We start from the raw sequence: 14,660 nt of genomic DNA, 5'->3' as shown, positions 1-14,660 counted from the left end.
ATCCGCTGTAGGACAGACCCCTGGAGAGAACACAGGCACACGCAGCAATGGTGTACCGCGACAGAGGGGATAGCATGACATTATTTGAAGAAGGATATTGGGATTTTTGCAGCAGTCCGCTGAACTATTCAGGTTAGCCTACCGAGGAATCAAATGATAGAGTTTGACAACCGAAACACGTGTGATTGCCTGTAGCTTTTCGGATGCAGAGGGAGGGACATTTAATCAGTTAACCCATCCACTCAGATTCTCTCTGTTACAATAGACATGTAAAGACAGTTTAGCACGTAACTCCAGATAAATAGTTAACCTACAGTGAAACTGTTGTCACCGGTAACAAACCCCATAGAGTATCTGTTTTCTATTATGTGGCACTGTACCCCCACCCCATTGTACTATTTAAATAGGTGGTATAACAACAACGTGACAGTTTTTACTTTTTTTCATTATAGACAACATTTAGTTTCTAAGTACATAATAAACATTCACAATGTATGTTTGCATTTTATGATTCTCTGTGTGTAATATGATATTCTCAAACGACAGTCATTTAGAATCAGGCAGATGCATCCTTTGTTACTGTTCAATGGATAACAGGCACACTACATCTGCCTCTGTATTTTAACGAGGCAAGCGTCTCCTACGATCCTCCGTGCTTCATTGTTCACAACATTGATGAAAGAGTGCAGTTTGTCCTCTAAGGGCCCCAGGTGCTTGTAAACTCATCTTGATGTCCAATTTTCCTCATTGTGTGTCTATCTTTCTTTGTTTAATCAAACCTCAGTTGCTATATTGCCAAGAGAAGTAAACACTTAGCAGCGGGATAGTAGTAGGCTATCAAACATCACGACAGTAGCTATGATTGACAATTATTGTTACCATTGAACAGTCGCTGTACCTCGCTATACTCTCTCCCTATGTCTCGGGGCATATGGGTGAAGCGGGAGAGAGCTGCAACACTCCATTCAATAATTAAATTGCAGGGGAAGTTGTCAGGACCCGTTCCTTCTCCCTAGCTGCCTTTGCTTCCATCTCCTCTCTCCGAGGCGAGACCCATGTATGACTCAGCATGTCACGCTTTTTCAGCTGCTGTGATGTGATGGCTCCTATAAAAACCTTTAAATTGACAACTTTTTTTTTTACCAAACTTTTGACTAAGCAAGGTGGGAACTGGGAAGGTGCGGACAATCCTGAAAGAAGATGACTGAGAGGTAAGAAAGGAACTGAGGCACCTATGTGAGCTGGATCAGACTGGATCTGACTCCTTCAAGGCTGTCTCCAGACATGCTTCCTGCAATCAGGATCAGCTCTATTGGAGTTCTGCCTTCTGTGTAGGGATATAAATATTAACCACACTGCTGTACTTGATATTAAACTGTACACTGTACAGCGCTGATTTGAAAATGACATTGGTGCTCTACAATGCCATGGGATCCTACCATGGTAGCACTATGCCCTGTTCTCTCATTACATCCACTGCAAACAAGATCGGACATTTTCCCTGTCTCCATAACTGCTATTGTTTAATTTCCACAATAAATTGGGTAATTTCCTCAAAGTTCTTAGTTTGGTTTTGGAGAATTCTCTTGATAACAATATCCACTCCGGATTCAAGACCGTTGGCCCAATGGAAATTCATTAAGTTCAAGTCATTAAAAACGTAGAATTGTCTTTATTATCTATCATTTTGTTATCAATTAATAGAAGAACAGCATAAAAATAATAATGCATAGAATTGCATTTGTTGTGCTCTAATAGAACACTGTAAATGATTAATAAGAATATTTCATTATGTAGTAGAGTTAAAATGGTTATTCCAGCAAACTTCAAATTATTAGAATAGTACACAACGCAGAACAGAACAATCAGGTTGAGGGTCAGTGGCCAAAGCCCGCGAACAGGAATATTCCAAGTTCAGACAGAAGGGGGGGAGTCAGATCGCCAGGAACTTTACTTTTGGTTTCTAATTTTAATTGTTGCTCTACTGGTGATGCCTGTTGATGTTAGGTAGGCAGCTACAGTAGCTGAATGATGTTAACATCTTCAGGTTTTGTTTCATTAAATGTATTTTATTTTATCTGGGTGCTTACGTCACCTACTAACACCCTGGTACTACCCATAGATCCCGCTCTCCTCAGTCTGAGAAAACACTGAGAGAGAAAGGTACGGGTTGCAGATTACTCCTTTGTAGAAGTCCGTAACGTGAAATAAATAAACGTCCCAAGGTTAATGCTGTAGATATTGTTATAAGGGGATGTGAGACTATCGAAACACGTAACTTTCAGAGTTTTATTGTTGTTATTAATATAGTTACAGAGTGCTAAAAGTGTTGCTAGCTAGTATGACTTTCTTTCTGTGATGCAGACTGCTAGCTGAGCTGCCGACTAGTGATGGTGTTGCATTATGGGGGGTGTAGTTTTTGCCCGCTAAGGCGATTTTACGTTGTAACTTGTTTGTGTTGCAGTGGTTTTGTACATGAGTTGTTGTATTTTGCTACTATCAACACTGAAAGCACCTAGCAATGTATTGGGGATGTGAGACAGGATATGTGTTTTACCTTTCTTCATGCTCCTGTGTAGAACAACTTGTCAGGTGGTGCATTGGAGACTGATGTGTTCCTGTCCTGTCTTTTCATAATACTATTGCAGGTATGGTTCTATTGTCTAAGAATTAAGATTATACATTCTTTGTATTAAGGACTGGTTATTATTTTATACTATACATTATGGCTTTATGTATGAGTGTGATTGTGAGAGTCTGAGAAAACACTGAGAGAGAAAGAACAACTTGTCAGGTGGTGCATTGGAGACTGATGTGTTCCTGTCCTGTCTTTTCATAATACTATTGCAGATCAACATAAAAGCCTAAATGACAGCCGTGGTGTCGCTCTTCATTTCTTGGTTCTCCTGTGGTGCATAAGAAACCCGCTACAATTACAGTTTAGAAAATGTGTAAAATGTGTGAAGTCATAATTTGCAACCATTTCCCGTTCAAAACAATTTAAATGAGGGAGAAGATACCTATTTCACCACTAGGGGTCAGTGTTATATAAAAGTACGTGAACTATCATATCATGCCAGTCTTCCGTTCCTATCTGAACCACTGTATCTGTTGTCCTTGGTGACCTTCCAAAAATAATTATATACTAATATATCCAGTTGCAGTTGGACATTAATATTGTATTTTGACTACAAAATATGGTGAATAAAATATCAGTGTTTGCAACGTAACGGAAGCACACAATTAACATTGTATACAGTTGAATTCGGAAGTTTACATACACTTAGGTTGGAGTCATTAAAACAAATTTTCTTGTTAACAAACTATAGTTTTGGCAAGTCGGTTAGGACATCTACTTTGTGAATGACACAAGTCATTTTTCAAACAATTGTTTACAGACAGATTATTTCACTTATAATTCACTGTATCACAATTCCAGTGAGTCAGAAGTTTACATTACACTAAGTTGACTGTGCCTTTAAACAGCTTGGAAAATTCCAGAAAATGATGTCATGGCTTTAGAAGCTTCTGATTGGCTAATTTACATCATTTGAGTCAATTGGAGGTGTACCTGTGGATGTATATCAAGGCCTACTTTCAAACTCAGTGCCTCTTTGCTTGACATCATGGGAAAATCAAAAGAAATCTGCCAAGACTTCAGAAAATAAATTGCAGACCTCCACAAGTCTGGTTCATCCTTGGGAGCAATTTCCAAACGCCTGAAGGTACCACGTTCATCTGTACAAACAATAGTACGCAAGTATAAACACCATGGGACCATGCAGCCGTCATACCGCTCAGGAAGGAGACGCATTCTGTCTCCTAGAGATGAACGTACTTTGGTGTGAAAAGTGCAAATCAATCCCAGAACAACAGCAAAGGACCTTGCGAAGGTGCTGGAGGAAACGTACAAAAGTATCTATATCCACAGTAAAACGAGTCCTATATCAACATAACCTGAAAGGCCGCTCAGCAAGAAAGAAGCCCCTGCTCCAAAACCGCCATAAAAAAGCCAGACTACGGTTTGCAACTGCACATGAGGACAAAGATCGTACTTTTTGGAGAAATGTTCTCTGGTCTGATGAAACAAAAATATAACTATTTGGCCATCGTTATGTTTGGAGGAAAAAGGGTGAGGCTTGCAAGACGAAGACCACCATCCCGTGAAGTGTAACCGATGTGAAATGGCTAGTTAGCGGTGGTGCGCGCTAATAGCATTTCAATCAGTGACGTCACTCGCTCTGAGACTTGAAGTAGGGTTTCCCCTTGCGTTGCAAGGGCCGCGGCCTTTGTGGCATGATGGGGAACGATGCTTCGTGGGTGTCAGTTGTTGATGTGTGCAAGGGTCCCTGGTTCGAGCCCAGGTTACGGCGAAGAGAGGGACGGAACCTACACTGTTACATTGATGCTGTTGACCCGGATCATTGGTTGCTGCGGAAAAAGGAGGAGGTCAAAGGGGGGGGTGAGTGTAACCGATGTGAAATGGCTAGTTAGTGGTGGTGCGCGCTAATAGCATTTCAATCAGTGACGTCACTCGCTCTGAGACTTGAAGTAGGGTTTCCCCTTGCGTTGCCGTGGCTTTTGTGGCGCGATGGGTAACGATGCTTCGTGGGTGTCAGTTGTTGATGTGTGCAAGGGTCCCTGGTTCGAGCCCAGGTTGGGGCGAAGAGAGGGACGGAACCTACACTGTTACAGAAGCACAGGGGTGGCAGCATCATGCTTACATACACTTAGGTTGCGGCAGGTAGCCTAGTGGTTAGAGCGCTGGACTAGGAACTGAAAGGTTGCAAGATTGAATCCCTGAGCTGACAAGGTAGAAATCTGTCATTCTGCCCCTGAACAAGGCAGTTAACCCATTGTTCCTAGGCTGTCATTGAGAACAAGAATTTGTTCTTAACTGACTTGCCTAGTTAAATAAAGGTTACAAATATATATAAATATATATATATATATATATATATATATATATATAAAATAATGTTGTGGGGGTGCTTTGCTGCAGGAGGGACTGGTGCACTTCACAAAATAGATGGCATCATGAGGAAGGAATATTATGTGGATATATTGAAGCAACATCTCAAGACATCAGTCAGGAAGTTAATGCTTGGTTGCAAATGGGTCTTCCAAATGGACAATGACCCCAATCATACTTCCAAAGTTGTGGCAAAATGGCTTAAGGACAACAAAGTCAAGGTATTGGAGTGGCCATCACAAAGCCCTGACCTCAATCTTATAGAACATTTGTGGGCAGAACTGAAAAAGCATGTGTGAGCAAGGAGGCCAACAAACCTGACTCAGTTACACCAGCTCTGTCAGGAGGAATGGGCCAAAATTCACCCAATTTATTGTGGGAAGCTTGTGGAAGTCTACCCGAAACGTTTAGCCCAAGTTAAACAATTTAAAGGCAATGCTTCCAAATACTAATTGAGTGTACTTCTGACCCACTGGGAATGTGATGAAAGAAATAAAAGCTGAAATAAATAATTCTCTCTACTATTATTCTGACATTTCACATTCTTAAAATAAAGTGGTGATCTTAACTAACCTAAGACAGGGAATTTTTACTAGGATTAAATGTCAGGAATTGTGAAAAACTGAGTTTAAATGTATTTGGCTAAGGTGTATGTAAACTTCCGACTTCAACTGTATTTGCTCATTTTCAGCAATCAATATTTGCTTGCTAGTTTTAATAATTAAAAGCTGCCTTTCTAACATTCTGTTAAGTACAAAACTAGATATTATAGTAACACAACTAAACAATTCACATGGACTACTCACATTATCTTGTTGGCATTCTAAAATCTCTTGGAGTGAATTGTTGTCAGCCAGTCTTCAGTCTGAGACTCTCTCGGTCTCAGTGTATTCCTCAGGAACCATCTTTTCCAGATCAGTGTCAAGACCCTTCCCTTTGGAAGTTCAACTCCGGGGATGTGTGGCGGCGGAGTCCTCGGAACACGTTACACCCAGACCTAGATCCTGAGTGACAGTAACGGTGACACTTTGCCTGCTGAGGGGGTCTGCTGTCTCTATCTCTGCTCACACCACACATCTCATTAGGCAGCCTGCATCGTTTGACCCTGTGAGGTCTCCCATACCCTGTTTGTAGAGAACCATCTGTCATCCTACTCCCAACATATCCCTCCTCTAGAAAGCACCATTTACATTTTTTATTTTTTTTATTTCACCTTTATTTAACCAGGTAGGCTAGTTGAGAACAAGATCTCATTTACAACTGCGACTTGGCCAAGATAAAGCAAAGCAGTGCGACACAAACAACAACACAGAGTTACACATGGAATAAACAAGCGTACAGTCAATAACACAATAGAAAAAAAATAAAGTCTATATACAGTGTGTGAGGAGGTAAGGCAATAAATAGGCCATAGTAGCGAAGTAATTACAATTTAGCAAATGAACACTGGAGTGATAGATGAGCAGATGATGATGTGCAAGTAGAAATACTGGTGTGCAAAAGAGCAGAAAAGTAAATAAAAACAATATGGGGATGAGGTAGGTAGATTGAATGGGCTATTTACAGATGGGCTATGTACAGCTGCAGCGACCGGTTAGCTGCTCTGATAGCTGATGTTTAAAGTTAGTGAGGGAAATATAAGTCTCCAGCTTCAGCGATTTTTGCAATTAGTTCCAGTCATTGGCAACAGAGAACTGGAAGGAAAGGCGGCCAAAGGAGGTGTTGGCTTTGGGGATGACCAGTGAGATAGAACTGCTGGAGCGCATGCTACGGGTGGGTGTTGTTATCGTGACCAGTGAGCTGAGATAAGGTGGAGCTTTACCTAGCATAGATGACCTGGAGCCAGTGGGTCTGGCGACTAATATGTAGCGAGGGCCAGCCGACTAGAGCATACAGGTCGCAGTGGTGGGTAGTATATGGGGCTTTGGTGACAAAACGAATGGCACTGTGATAGACTGCATCCAGTTTGCTGAGTAGAGTATTGGAAGCTATTTTGTAAATGACATCACCGATGTCGAGGATCGGTAGGATAGTCAGTTTTACGAGGGTATGTTTGGCGACGTGAGTGAAGGATGCTTTGTTGCGAAATCGGAAGCCGATTCTAGATTTAATTTTGGATTGGAGATGTTTAATATGAGTCTGGAAGGAGAGTTTACAGTCTAGCCAGACACCAAGGTATTTGTAGTTGTCCACATATTCTAAGTCAGAACCGTCCAGAGTAGTGATGCTGGTCGGGCGGGTGGGTGCGGGCAGCAAGCGGTTGAAAAGCATGCATTTGGTTTTACTAGCGTTTAAGAGCAGTTGGAGGCCACAGAAGGAGTGTTGTATGGCATTGAAGCTCGTTTCGAGATTAGTTAACACAGTGTCCAAAGAAGGTGTATACAGAATGGTGTCGTCTGCGTAGAGGTGGATCAGGGAATCACAGGCAGCAAGAGCGACATCATTGATATGTACAGAGAAAAGAGTCGGCCCGAGAATTGAACCCTGTGGTACCCCCATAAAGACTGCCAGAGCTCCGGACAATAGGCCCTTCGATTTGACACACTGAACTCTGTCTGAGAAGTAGTTGGTGAACCAGGCGAGGCAGTCATTTGAGAAACCAAGGCTGTTGAGTCTGCCGATTAGAATGCGGTGATTGACAGAGTCGAAAGCCTTGGCTTCCAAATTTTTGGTGGGCTTCCTAAGCCAGGATTCAGACATGGCAAGGACATCAGGGTTGGCAGAGTGTGCTAAAGCAGTGAGTAAAACAAACTTAGGGAGGAGGCTTCTGATGTTAGCATGCATGAAACCAAGGCTTTTTCAGTTACAGAAGTCAACAAATGAGAGTGCCTGGGGACACGCAGGGCCTGGGTTAACCTCCACATCACCCGAGGAACAGAGGAGGAGTAGGATGAGGGTATGGCTAAAGGCTATCAAAACTGGTCGTCTGGTGCGTTGGGGACAGAGAATAAAAGGAGCAGATTTTTGGGCGTGGTAGAATAGATTCAGGGCATAATGTACAGACAGGGGTATGGTGGGGTGCGGGTACAGTGGAGGTAAGCCCAGGCACTGAGTGATGATGAGAGAGGTTGCATCTCTGGACGCGCTAGTTATGCTGGGTGAGGTCACCGCATGTGTGGGAGGTGGGACAAAGGAGGTGTCTGAGGCATGTTGAGTGGGACTAGGGGCTCCGCAGTAAACTAAAACAATGATAACTTTCCTAAACAACAGTATGCAAGGCATATTCACATTTGAGAGAGACATAAAGCGAGGCATAAAGCAATCACAGGTGTTGATTGGGAGAGCTAGCTAAGACAACAACGGGTAAGACAACAACAGCTAATCAACTAAGACAACAACAACAGGTAAAATGTGTAGTGGGACTCCAAGACAGGTGGTGGAGGAAGACACATCTTGTAGAGGATTGTAGTTTTCTGAGTGTGGCTCTGGAGAGGTGTCAGTCAGAGGGATGTGAAGTCCAGGCCCAGCAGTGCTCAGCAGCACCCGTCTGGGTGTCATCCATTTCCAGGAGCTACCAGGGGGTTTGGTGGAGTTGACCTCTGTGGGAGGCTGGTCAATACTATAAGAGTGTCCTCTCTTCAGCCAGCTAGAGATTCACCTACTCCTGGGCATTTCCCCTGAGCCCTGTGGTGATTGGTAGGGTTGGGAGTGGCAGACATACTCCTCTCTGGCTCCTGACTGGCAGAGCAGAGAGTTCTGGATGACCTGGTCAGTCAGTGTCTGGAGGAGCAGTGGGGACATAGCTGAACAAGTGGAGCAGTGGCCACGGCTCATTCCACTAACACACCCATCCCCAGGCTCCTCATCCAGGGAATAGGGGTTGCAAATCACATTGTCATCCAGGAGCAGGTCACCCACAGTGTTCTCACAGAGAAAGTAACCCATGTCTTTTGGTGGAGCGCTCAGTCTGGACTAGAAAGAGCCACTACCTGACCCTTCAACATCTGCAGTCTCCATAAACTTTCTCTGCCCACCCTGTGCTCCAACTGCTGAGGGTCCATCCTCTGAGGGGTTCTCTTGGCTCTTCTTGACCCCCTCTACCCCTCCATGGAGATCTTCTAGTGAGTGACCATCATATTCCTCTTCTTCTCCCAGCAGCCATGTCTCTTCCCCCACAGCCTTCTCCCCCATCCCCTTCTCCCCCCTGCTCTTTAGATCTTTCACTAGGAACTTGACCACGGCACTGTGGCGACAGCGAGCAGCATAGGCAAGAGGCGTCCTCCCCTGGCTGTCTGAGCTGCCTGGGTGTGCCCCATGCAGGACCAGGAGGCGGACGGCATCCAAATGATTGCATTCGCTGGCCAGGCTGAGGGCGGTGCGACCTTTGTTGTCTCTACGGTCCACCTCCGCCCCGCTAGCAACGAGCAGCCTCAGGAAATGGGTGTTATCTGCGGTCCGTGGGAGTTTTGCGGCACACATCATTGGGGTGCGGCCTGTCACCAGCCCCTGCTGTTCGTCTATGGTGGCATTTACCGCAGCCTCACCCAGTGCAGCTAGGATGAAGTGGGCCATCTGGACCTTCCCTTCTTCCATGGCCTGGAGGAAGATTCCCACGCCAGATCGCTGTTTGATCAGACCACCTGGTGCATCCATGGGCATCATGTCAGCAGGTGTGCCAAGGTGTGAAGAAGAGCTCAACACATTCACTCTCTTTCCATCAACACTCACTATAACATGCCAGAATGTGGATTGAGTGTGCATGGTCAGTCTGTATTGCAATGTGCCCAATAACACATTGATTAGATGGAAAGACCCCCCAGCTGTCAACACTCTCCATTACTGTCCCTCCCTCCCTCCCTCTCTCTCTCTCTCTCTCCCCCTCTCTCTCTTTGTTCTCTCAAATATTTGATGCCAATGAGCCTTTAACCTTTTTTTAACCTATGTAAATATATTCTAATACCGTCATCCTTTTGTGGTGCTGATGCTCTTTCTGGACCTTCTTTCAGTTTATTGGAGGTGGTATGTTGCTATGGTGACACTAAAAGCACATGACAGGTAGGCTCTTTGTATTTTGGTAAGGGGACCATAAGGGCGAGTTAAAGGGCTCACCTTCCATTATGTTGAGATGTAATATACCCAGGGCATTATATTGAGTTTTGTAGCATACCCTGGACTAAAAAGCATGTTCAGTGGTAATTCTCGATTGAACATGGTTTGTCCATAGAGTTGCATTTATGGGGTTACCCAGAGCTGTATATTTAGATACATAAATGGCTCTGGGGCAACCATGCTGAACTCCCTAGTCATTACCCTCCTATTAGTGTTAAACCAACTATGATTTTGGCAAGGTTAATAGTGACTGATGTCATATCAGTCAAATCAAATATATCAATAATTCAATCAATCAATCAGTATGATTGTATTGGTTGCTACGGAGCTCGAGCGTGTAGTCGTAGCAGTTCCCCGGATGTAGTATTACCACCAGCAGCCTCAACATGGCGACAAGAAAGTGAGACTTCGTCTAATGTTACTGAATTTTGGGCAGCTTCTTTTATTAAGCGAATCAATAAACTATTTATCAATTTGCTGCCATTTAAGCGGTGCACGAAGGAAATTTAAGGTAATTATGACACTAATAATTTATTTCATTCATTCAGTTGCGCCTACTGTTAGCTATCTATCTCAGCTAGCCAGCCCAAACTAAGTTAAGCTAGCTAGCTGGTTGCTACCATTAATACTAGTTAACAAGTGGCTAGCTAAAGTGAATTTGTTTGGATAGTTTGGCTAGTGAACCAAAAACGAACTTTTCTAGAATAAGAGTACCTTTATGCAATAAAGTAATTCATGATGGATCGGGAAACCCAGCTAACCCAGTAAAATGAGTCACGAGCTAACGTTGGGCTACTCTTTTATTGTAAAAATAAAGCAGCTACTATAACTAACTAGCAACCAATAAGAACCTCTAAGCTATTTTAGTGAGCTGACAAATCCAATTGGTAAACTAACATTACCTTGGTTAAAGTTTGTTAGTAATCCACTGCTATAGCGAGAAACCTTGTACCTCAAATACTATAGCTGTTATGCTGAGAAACAATGATTTTGCTAGCTACCTCTAACGATTCAAACACGCCCTAAAGTCTAGGGGAGCTAAGTGATGTGTGTTGTCTTTGCTGTAACGTTAGTGTAGTAGGACTAGGAGGAGCAATTACTTTGTTTGGAAAGTCAAGATTTGAGGTTCTAACCTTTGTTAGCTGCAGTCTAATCTAGCTATTTGCTCTACTGAAGAATTCAGGCCTTGTATTATGGCCTTATGTAATGTCTTGTAAGAAGAACAGGTCTGCAGGTAGCCTAGGGGTTCAGAGCGTAGGTCGCTGGTTCCAATCCCCGAGCCGACTAGGTGAAAAATCTGTCTGTGCCCTTGAGCAAGGCACTTAACCTTAATTGCTCCAGGGTCGCCATCAATAATGGCTGTTCCCTGGCCATGACCCCACACCCCGACGGTGTCTCAGTGGGATATGCAAAACAAATGTCTAATTCACACACAATACACATTTGTACATGTGTGACATAGGACAAATGTAAGCACTCACCTAATTATTATTTATTTGATCTATGAAATCCTGAACTCTAGCCCTGTACTGATCCTGTGCAGGTGTTGTTACATGTGGTCTGCCACTGCGAGGACGATCAGCTGTCTGTCCTGTCTCCCTGTAGCTCTGTCTTAGGCGTCTCACAGTACGGACATTGCAATTTATTGCCCTGGCCACATCTGCAGTCCTCATGCCTCCGTGCAGCATGCCTAAGGCACGTTCACGCAGATGAGCAGGGACCCTAGGCATCTTTCTTTTTGGTGTTTTTCAGAGTGAGTAGAAAGGCCTCTTTAGTGTCCTAAGTTTTCATAACTGACTTTAATTGCCTACCGTCTGTAAGCTGTTAGTGTCTTAACGACCGTTCCACAGGTGCATGTTCATTAATTGTTTATGGTTCATTGAACAAGCATGGGAAACAGTGTTTAAACCCTTTACAATGAAGATCTGTGAAGTTATTTGGATTTTGTACGAATTATCTTTGAAAGACAGGGTCCTAAAAAAGGGATGTTTCTTTTTTTGCTGAGTTTATATTCAAATGCCAGTATGCATTCTACAATCGGTGGAATAGGCTAAATATGAAAACATAACAACTGATGGCATTAGCTAACCTCTGTAGCTAGCTAGCAAGCAACGCTAAAGGGATTGCAAACCGGTTAGCATAACTCTTGCCAAACACTTTTTTTTCTCTTCTAAATAATAGCTACCTGGGTAGCATTTATGATGCCAGCATACACATTCCTCACACATTACAATGAAAAGGTGCCTCTTGGTCCCAAAACACAGGTTTTCTGGAGACTTGTGGGAGGAGTGCTGATGATGTCACCCACTGTATGCGCTTTCGGTAGCCTGATTTGCATCTAGACTGTAGAGAAATCCGCACACAATGCATCCCTGACCACCTCGTGAAATGGTCAGCCGGATCTGAACACAATCAGACCACAAAGCGCCTTTTTGAATCTATACCAGTCTTTTCAATGCGATCTTCGTATTCTGATAGCAGAAGTTGCATGTAAGTGTCAAGTGTAGACACCCCCCCCCTCTCTTTTACCATCCTTACTTTTAGAGACTTAGCAGCTGATAAGTGTATAGTGCTGGTGTGACAGGGTGCAAGTAAGCAGGGTTGTGCGATCAGTGCCGGGCACTCCACACATTCCTGGCATGTCTGAGTGCTGCTGAGGGTCACACAGACGGAACCCCTGCACTCTACCCACGCAAAGACCTACACTACACCCAGTCACCCCCAAGAACTCAATCTGTAGCACCACGCCATCTCTGTTTGTTAGGGATGGGTGTTCGAGATCAACAGACACAGTGATAAGCTGTGTTTTGGAATAGTCATGACTAGTGTGCTCCACCACCTAGGCTATGTGTCAAGTTATTAAGCTCTTCAGTTTTGTGCTGTTAGGACATCGACAGGGTATCTACATACTGCCCAGAAACAGACTTGTTGTTTTAGTTTGTTCACCGACAACCGCTGTGATAGGTGGCTATTTATCACGTTATTTAACACGTTTCTGATAAGGATTTTTGTGTGGCATAGGCTAATTTTGCCCCATGAATTCTGAGAGTTTGGCAAGGAAGCGAATAAAATGGGAAGCAAATTCTAGGACGCCCGGCCTATGCTTTCGCTGGTGGTCAGTAGAAAAGCTGTTTTATTACTGCTCTGTGCTCGCAGATGTATTTTTTGGTGGTGGTTATTCAGAGAACTCCATGTCCAGACCATTCAGGTCACCGATAGTTAGGCTTACAATAGTAACTCTCTTTCTAACAGGAGGCTTCAATTAGCCCCGTCTCTCATTTCCCTTTTTTCTGCCTGCATAAATCCCCTTTTCGTAGAGAGCGGAGTGGTGCAGCAGCGTGGGGTTGTAGTGGAGACACCCTAGATCAGAGGCTGCAGCCACACTGGGTTCACATGATCACGGGCGGCATGTTGTCGTTCTTTTGATCTGAGCCCTACGGTTGCCTCCATAGGGGAGAAAAACACAGCTGTATAAATCAGACAGAGAAATAGGAGGCATCAGTTGCCTCTAGTGCTGATTTATAGAGGATGCCCTACACGCTTTCATTGGTCGCGTTTGTAGACCACTTACGAACGTGTGGATGAGCTAAACCTGAACATGTAGGGCATAGACTTGGCCCAAAACCAGACTTCCAGTGTATGTACAGATGTTAATGGCCATTATGTGTGACATCTTCTCATCATTTTAGCTACCAAAGTAATGTAGGCTAGCCTATAATGTGGTGTTTAGTTTTTTTCCCTACTCGCTAATCCAGACCCTGTAGGCCTACTTACAGTGCATTCAAAAAGTATTCAGACCCCCTGACTGTTGTCTTGGCTGTGTGCTTAGGGTCGTTGTCCTGTTGGAAGGTGAACCTTTGACCCAGTCTGAGGTCCTGAGCACTCTGGAGCAGGTTTTCATCAAGGAGCTCTCTGTACTTTGCTCTGTTCATCTTTCCCTCGATCATCACTAGTCTCCCAGTTCCTGCCGCTGGAAAAACATCCCCACAGCATGATGCTGCAACCTATGCTTCACTGTATGGATGGTACCAGGTTTCCTCCAGACGTGACGCTTGGCATTCAGGCCAAAGAGTTCAATCTTGGTTTCATCAGCTCAGAGATGGTTGTCCTTCTGGAAGGTTCTCCCATCTCCACAGAGGACCTCTGGAGCACTGTCAGTGACCACTGGGTTCTTGGTCACCTCCCTGACCAAGGCCCTTCTCCCCTGATTGCTCAGTTTGTCCGGGCGGCCAGCTCTAGGAAGAGTCTCTTGGTGGTTTAAAACTTCTTCCATTTAAAAATAATGAATGCCACTTTGTTCTCGGGTCCTTCAATACTGCAGAAATGTTTTGTTATCCTTCTCCAGATCTGTGCCTCGACCCAATCGTGTCTCGGAACTCTACGGACAATTCCTTCGACCCCATGGCTTGGTTTTTGCTCTGACATGCACTGTCAAGTGTGGGACCTTACATAGACAGGTGTGTGCCTTCCAAAATCATGTCAATCAATTGAATTTACCACAGGTGGACTCCAATCAAGTTGTAGGAGGATCAATGGAAACAGGATGCACCTGAGCTCAATATCAAGTCTCATAGCAAAGGGTCTGAATATTTATGTAAATAAGGTTTTTCTGATTTTTTTGGGGGGGAAACGGTTTTCG

At 44.0% G+C, this 14,660-nt stretch overlaps 1 protein-coding gene across 2 annotated transcripts in view; it reads left to right on the top strand.

The window, feature by feature from the left end:
• Positions 1–10,277: 10,277 nt before the first annotated feature.
• LOC106580861 (serine/threonine-protein kinase PAK 4) overlaps positions 10,278–14,660 on the top strand; it is a 33,596-nt gene continuing 29,213 nt past the window's right edge. The window contains exon 1 of one of the 2 annotated variants that reach the window (XM_014162354.2): positions 10,278–10,532. The gene's annotated coding sequence lies outside the window, so the exon portion shown is untranslated. The remainder of the gene's footprint in view (positions 10,533–14,660) is intronic. The other variant, XM_014162357.2, reaches the window with a different exon arrangement.

Source organism: Salmo salar, chromosome ssa20 (genome assembly GCF_905237065.1).
Source record: "Salmo salar chromosome ssa20, Ssal_v3.1, whole genome shotgun sequence".
In the NCBI taxonomy this organism is placed as follows: domain Eukaryota; kingdom Metazoa; phylum Chordata; class Actinopteri; order Salmoniformes; family Salmonidae; genus Salmo; species Salmo salar.
The sequence above is the reverse complement of the archived record's forward strand: the minus strand, read 5'-3'. Positions and strand labels throughout refer to the sequence as shown.